Source organism: Heterocephalus glaber, unplaced genomic scaffold, assembly GCF_053883595.1.
Source record: "Heterocephalus glaber isolate CG9 unplaced genomic scaffold, H.glaber_assembly_v1.0 deba00001497, whole genome shotgun sequence".
NCBI classification, from domain to species: Eukaryota; Metazoa; Chordata; class Mammalia; order Rodentia; family Bathyergidae; genus Heterocephalus; species Heterocephalus glaber.
In genome coordinates, this window is record NW_028258320.1 from 41,226,784 (window position 1) to 41,233,322 (window position 6,539).

The 6,539-nt window shown below is 44.4% G+C and overlaps 1 pseudogene; it reads left to right on the plus strand.

Annotated features, from left to right (window-relative positions):
* Nucleotides 1-4,864: 4,864 nt before the first annotated feature.
* LOC101722364 (transgelin-2 pseudogene) lies at nt 4,865-6,221 on the plus strand (annotated as a pseudogene).
* Nucleotides 6,222-6,539: the final 318 nt, after the last annotated feature.

A 6,539-nucleotide genomic window follows, 5' to 3' on the forward strand; every position in this document is an offset into this window, starting at 1 on the left:
CTATTAGAAGAAGATCTCTTGGAATAATTTCCACAATGTTCAAGTTATCCTACAAGAAAGGAAGACACATATGTTAAGGGTAAAGATTCATATTTTGAGAAAAGAAAACCTTTAAAACATGGAAAGAGAAAACAGGATATTTACACCATAACCACTTAACCCCTTTTAATTAAAATGGAAGAATCTTGCCTGTTTTTTTATTGTCCTTTACATTGCTACTTTGCATATGGTAGGTGCTCAAGAAGAACTTACTACATTGAAAAAGGAAACTATCACCGTAATACACATTTTTATAAAAGACTGCTATCATTCTCAAAGTTCGACTACACGAAAGTCAAAACAAATTCAGAAATATCCTCTAAGTAATTAAGGTTATTTTTTACGTGGTGGTGGAATAAACCAGCATATACATTTTCAAGGCTTTGTAATCATCAAAACTATTCTCCACCATCCTGGGAAACATGCATTTGGATAGACTCCAAGAATCTTAGCAACAACACAGCAGCTCCCAAACGGAGCCCAGTCCTCCGATGGGGCCAGAATCCCACAGACAAAGAACTATTTATCGACATGAACTGTTTTGTTTCTGAAGCTAAAATCCTAAGGACCAAGCTAATGAGGTGTCTTGTTGCCAGGATGTCATACTGCATTAGGAAGACCAATCCATTAACAGTCTGTATGTCTGCACTCAGCCCAGACTAGAGGAGATGCAGAGCAAATACATACAGCAGCTTCTGAAAAGATCTTAGCACTTGACACTAGAACACCAAGACAATCACTGTGTTTAGCTGGGAGTGTGGGAAAAGTTTCAGAACACAGAGCATTTCTTTAATAATTGGGCAGTGCCTGGCATGGAAAAACAGAAGCTGCCAGCCGCAGGCCTGGGCAACAGAAATGTCCTCAAACTCCTGAGCATGACTGTCAGGGCCATTGTATGATGACCCAAAAGACAAAACATAACCTCCCTCTTCTCCTTCTAGTCCATCTTTATCACAGGCCTCAACCAGGCCTAGTGTAGATGGGAAACATATACTCAGCACAGCAGTAGTGATCCCTTAGTTTCAGAAGAATAATTTACTTTTCTGCAAACTGAAAGAGGAGATAACATTTCTCTACACCCCATCTAGAATTGTCTTTGAATGTTTTCTAGCTTGAAAACATCAAGAAATTCAGCAAGTCAAGCATAGAAAAGTGTTTCAATCTATGTCAGTCATAGTCAAAGATCCACTAATGTTTGCTAAGCTCCTCACAGAGCAATTTGCTAAGCACTTTACATTCATCACCTCACAATTGTATAAATTAGAAACATCACAAACCTCCCTTTTACTGAGGGGACCAGCAACATCAAGAGAAATTTGTTAGAAATGAAATTTCTCAGGCCCTATCCTAGCCCTAGAAACTCTAGGGCCGGGTCAATTTATCTTTAACAAGCCCTTCAGGTAATTCTGATGTATGCTCAAGTGTGACAACCCATGGACCAGCAATTTAGCCAAAACCACACAGCCAGCAGGATCCAAAGACCAGCAATTTGGCTCCAGAGCTCTGGCTCCTAACCACTGCACTATGAATTTACCTGGACCAAAACATAAGATCTCCTTTTCTATCTGCAATCACTAACTTCAAATCTAAAAAAATCAGAGAGCATTGAAAGATATTAGGCCTCTAAAAATGTCTGGTCAGATTCATAAGGGGGAATAAAAGGGAGAAGTAACCTGCCTTTCCTACATTAAGGCTTCAGCCTCTTGTTGACTTCATAGGGCACTGTTACATTTCTCAGGACAATGAGGATTTCCAGCTTGTTTAACACCTCATTCCACCCTAGCCACTCCTAGACACTCCCAGAGACCACTCCCAGAGACCACACCCAGGCCACATGGATTCTTCATTTCACATCCAAGAGGATACATAGAGCAACTCAAAGGAATGGAAAATAGCTTACATTAAAAACTAAAAAATTAAAAGCATCTGTTTTAGTGTCCTAGGACTAGCATAACAAAGTGTCACAAAATGTGGCTTTGAACAATAGAAATTTATTGTTACACAGTTCTGGTTAGAATATTAGAAGTTTGAAGTCAAGGTGAAGGATGGGCCATGGTTCCCTGAAATCTATAGGGGAAAGATACTTCCTTACTTCTTCCAGCTTCTAGGGGTCCCAGATGTTTCTTGGATTGTGGCAACAAAATTCACATGGCATTTTTACTCTCTGCATCTCTTCACATCATCTTTCCTCTATGCCTGGCTCTCTGTCCACATTTCCCTTTTTCTATGGTCACCAGTCATATTAGATAAGAGGCTCATTCTTCTCCATATAACCTCATCTTGACTAATTCTATCTGCCAGACCTTGTTTGTAAATAAGGTCACATTCCGAAGTACTAGGAGTTGGGACTCTTAACATATGAATTTTGGGGAGAATGTAATTCAACTTATTAACAGTATCTATTTTGAGGGGGAGGATTAAACTGCAGAAATTTCCACACAATGTGTTTGCTGTGAAACCATTTCAGAGAATCTTAGGCTGACATCAGAAGATGCTTCCCATTATGGCTTATTATTAGAACCATCTGGTATTTGTTAAAACTAGAGTTTTCAAGGCCTCATCCACATATTCTGAATCAGAAAGGAACTCAGGGATCTGTATTGTCAAAAGGGGCCCTATGACTCTGATGTAGCCTTTTGACGCCCTCAAATTTTGGAAGCACAGTTCTGGCCAAACCTCACAAGTTGCTTGACATTCTGGCCCGGGTAACAGCCAAGGCTGAGCAGATAACCAGGCCTCCTTTAGCTCTCCCACTGTAGTGAGGCCCATTGTGAGCTCTAAACTCAGACCAGCCACTCTACAATACTCAAGGGGGATGTCCCAGACTTCATGCTCAGGTCCCCGATTATTACCGACTTTGGTTCACAGCCAGCATCATAAGTTTAGAGAAATCTGACTTCCAAGACAGATTATTTCATTGGGTTGGAATCAAGTGGAACCAAATCCCTTAGGATTCATCCTTCTCCTTCAGAGAAGTCAGTCTCTAAGAACCAGTGCCCAACTCTAGAAAGAAGTCAACAAAGGCATTCTCATGACTCTGAACTGAGCCTGGGGGAGAAGCTGCATGGAACTCTGGAGGAAGCGGGAATCAGTGAAGGAAAATGTCAGACAGGGTTAGCCCCACATCTTCCCTCCAGGACATACTTTCTTGCCTCATCTGCCTCACAGACTCCCTATCTGGAGCCCAAGACCAGGGAGAATAACTGTCATAGCTGTACTTGCCAGACAAAGCAGCAAAGACCATGTGCCTTAACTGGGCATCTAAGTTCAGTAACTGCTTTTAACTCTCAGAAAGCCCTTTTCTTCATCTGTTCAGTTCTCATTGATCTTCTTGTTACAAGGAACAGTACCTATTCATATCAGCCTAAGAAAAAGGAAGTTGACTTAACAACAACAACAAAATATAGTTCCCATGGAATCCAAGAATGGGGAAGAATTTCATGGATATGAGGATGTGACTGATTCTATCCTTCATGTGCCATGTGAGTCACCTGTCCTCCCTATGCCTCTGCTCATATTTCTCTTCACCACAGGGCTTCCTTGTCACTACTTCTGTGTATAATAGACATCACAGTTGCTTCTGTTACCAAGACCCCACAACCTTTCTGCTCTGCCCCCTGCTGCTCAATGGCACAGTCCCTCAGTTTCCAAATTCCAAATTCCAGGACAGGAATCCAAATCCATCCTGTATCAGGTGATTTTCCTACAATCCAATTAGCTGTGACTGAGGGGCAGATGACATAGTACAAATGCTGTAACTTCATGAAGGGCTATGGGTGGGTGCAGTCACCACAGAAGGATGCTATGGGTAACAGCACTCAAGGCATGTCTACGACAGATACAAAGTGATTGTCATTGTTAAAGCACATCTGACAGACAGAGCTACATGACAGTGATCCTTACTTCAGATATTCAAGGTAGTTATTGCACATATGGAAACTGAGCTGCAGTAATTTGTCCAGGATCTCTCAGCTAGTAAGAGATAGAGGGAGGAATTCCAACTCAAGTCCACCAGATTCCATAATCGTACATTTCCTATGTGTCGTTCAACCCAAGGTGATTCCACCAGAAGACGGTATCATCTCATCAAGTCAGGGAAAATTGGATATCAACTATTTGTTTCCTACCTATCCTACCAAACTATATTGAACATAAAGTGAAATCACAGATTGGAAAGTTCCTTGAGGAAGCTGATAAATGTGAAATCTTTAATGTACCTGCTGCCACCATCCCAGTGTGGTGTTTGCACATGGGGCATTTCCCAGAGAAATGTGGAGCATTTTTTTTACCTCTATTCTCTGTGGCCAGACTTGGTCAGGACCACAGCAGGGGTCTTAGCAGCTGTCCAAGACCTCCTAGAAGGAACTGCCTGTTGCTTACCATCTGGTGGTGTGGCCCCACATAAACAGGATATTAATTCTCAACTCTGAGTTTGGCACTCCAAGGCAGGCAACTGTTTGAATTGGAGTGACTATTTTTCACTAAGAAACTTAGCCAAAAGAGTTGGTTTACTGGGCTCCAGTTAGGTATAACTGCACAAACCATGATTACAGGCAACTCTCAAATATTATTGGCACCCTTCAGACCCTAATATGAGGGCCAGGCCATTGAGATTCTGCACCCAGAAGGGAGGTTGGTGTGCAGGGATATGTCCATACTTGGACATGGTAGGCACAATCTGAGACTGTAGAACAGGTCATGCTCTTTGGGTCTTATGTCCAGTTGGGTCGTACACTAGTGCAGATGTCACTAGTTGGTATTTGCAGGTATAATTAACATCTATAATCAGTTAACTTTAAGTAAAACATGTTATTCTTTATAATGTAGGTGGGTTTCATCCAATCAGTAGAACTTAGAAGCAAATACTAAGGTTTCCTAGAAAAGAAGGAATTCTATCTGACGTTCTAGCCTGTTGGGCTAGAACTGGAATAGAGACTTTAATATTAATCCTCATCTGAAGTTCCAGCCACGAATCTTAAGATCCCTTAAAATAAATCTCTTTCAGATGCAGATGAAAACAACACTGAGATTCCACCTTACCCCAGAAAGAATGGCTGCTATCAAGAAATCAACCAATAGCAACACTCCAGCTGCAGCCCCTGTGGTGCATGCGCAGTATCCAGCTTGCCCTGACGCTCCCCACAGACACCACAGCAGTTCAGAATGGCCAACAGGGGACCTGCATATGGCCTGAGCTGGGAGGTACAACAGAAGATTGAGAAACAGTATGACGCTGACCTGGAGCAGATCCTGATCCAGTGGATCACCACGCAGTGCTGAAAGGATGTGGGCCGGCCCCAGCCTGGGCGTGAGAACTTCCAGAACTGGCTCAAAGATGGCACGGTGCTTTGTGAGCTCATCAATGGGCTGCACCCTGAGGGACAGGCCCCAGTGAAGAAGATCCAGGCCTCCACCATGGCCTTCAAGCAGGTGGAGCAGATCTCTCAGTTCCTGCAGGCGGCTGAGCGCTACAGCATCAATACCACTGACATCTTTCAAACTGTGGATCTCTGGGAAGGAAAGAACATGGCCTGCGTACAGCAGACACTGATGAACCTGGATGGGCTGGCTGTGGCCCGGGATGATGGGCTCTTCTCTGGGGATCCCAACTGATTTCCTAAGAAATCCAAGGAGAACCCTAGGAACTTCTTGGACAAGCAGCTGCAAGAGGGCAAGAACGTGATCGGGTTACAGATGGGCACCAACCAAGGGGCATCTCAGGCAGGCATGACTGGCTACAGGATGCCACACCAGATCCTCTGATCCTGCCCCACCCTGCTGCCCTCTCATGAATGGTTAATATATATGTATATACGTTTTAGTAGTGACATTCCTGGAGAGCCCCCGGAGCTCTCAAGCTCCCCTCTGCCAGGGCAGGGACCCAGTCTTTCCTGTCACCTGTGAGGGTGCCTGATGGAGCCTCTCCCCCTGCTCTTACTAATACATTCCTCCCCCATGCCCATCAAAACTGGACCAACTTTTCCCCTGGGGCCAAAATTTGGGAGGTTTTAGCCTTCCGCTCCCCACCATTCCTGTCCTCTTTCTCTGGCCTCTCCTGACCCTGAGCTCTGTGCTCTCAGCAGTCCTTGGCTCAGAGTCAGGGATGCTGCCTTCTGGCCTGGGGTTGGACTGGCCTCCCTTCCACAAGCATGCCTGTCCCACAGCTGTGGCTGCAGGGACTTAATTTATAGGGAGGGCCTTGTGGCGACTGCCGCTCCAGCCACAGCTGCTGCGCTGTGCTCACCACACATCTGGGGCAGCCTTCCCTGCAGAGGCCCTCTTGGTTCCTCATTTTCCATTCCCCTCACTGTGGCTCAGGGATGGGGTTGAGGGAAGAGAAGAAGGAGGGCTGCCCACCACGATCTGGGGCTTGAGGAATATGAGTTTGCTGATTTAAATAAATAATCATGGTCATTTTGGAAAAAAAAAAAAGAAAGAAAGAAATCAACCAATAACAAATGCTGGCAGGGTTGTGGGGAGAAAGGAATCCTCTATTGTCG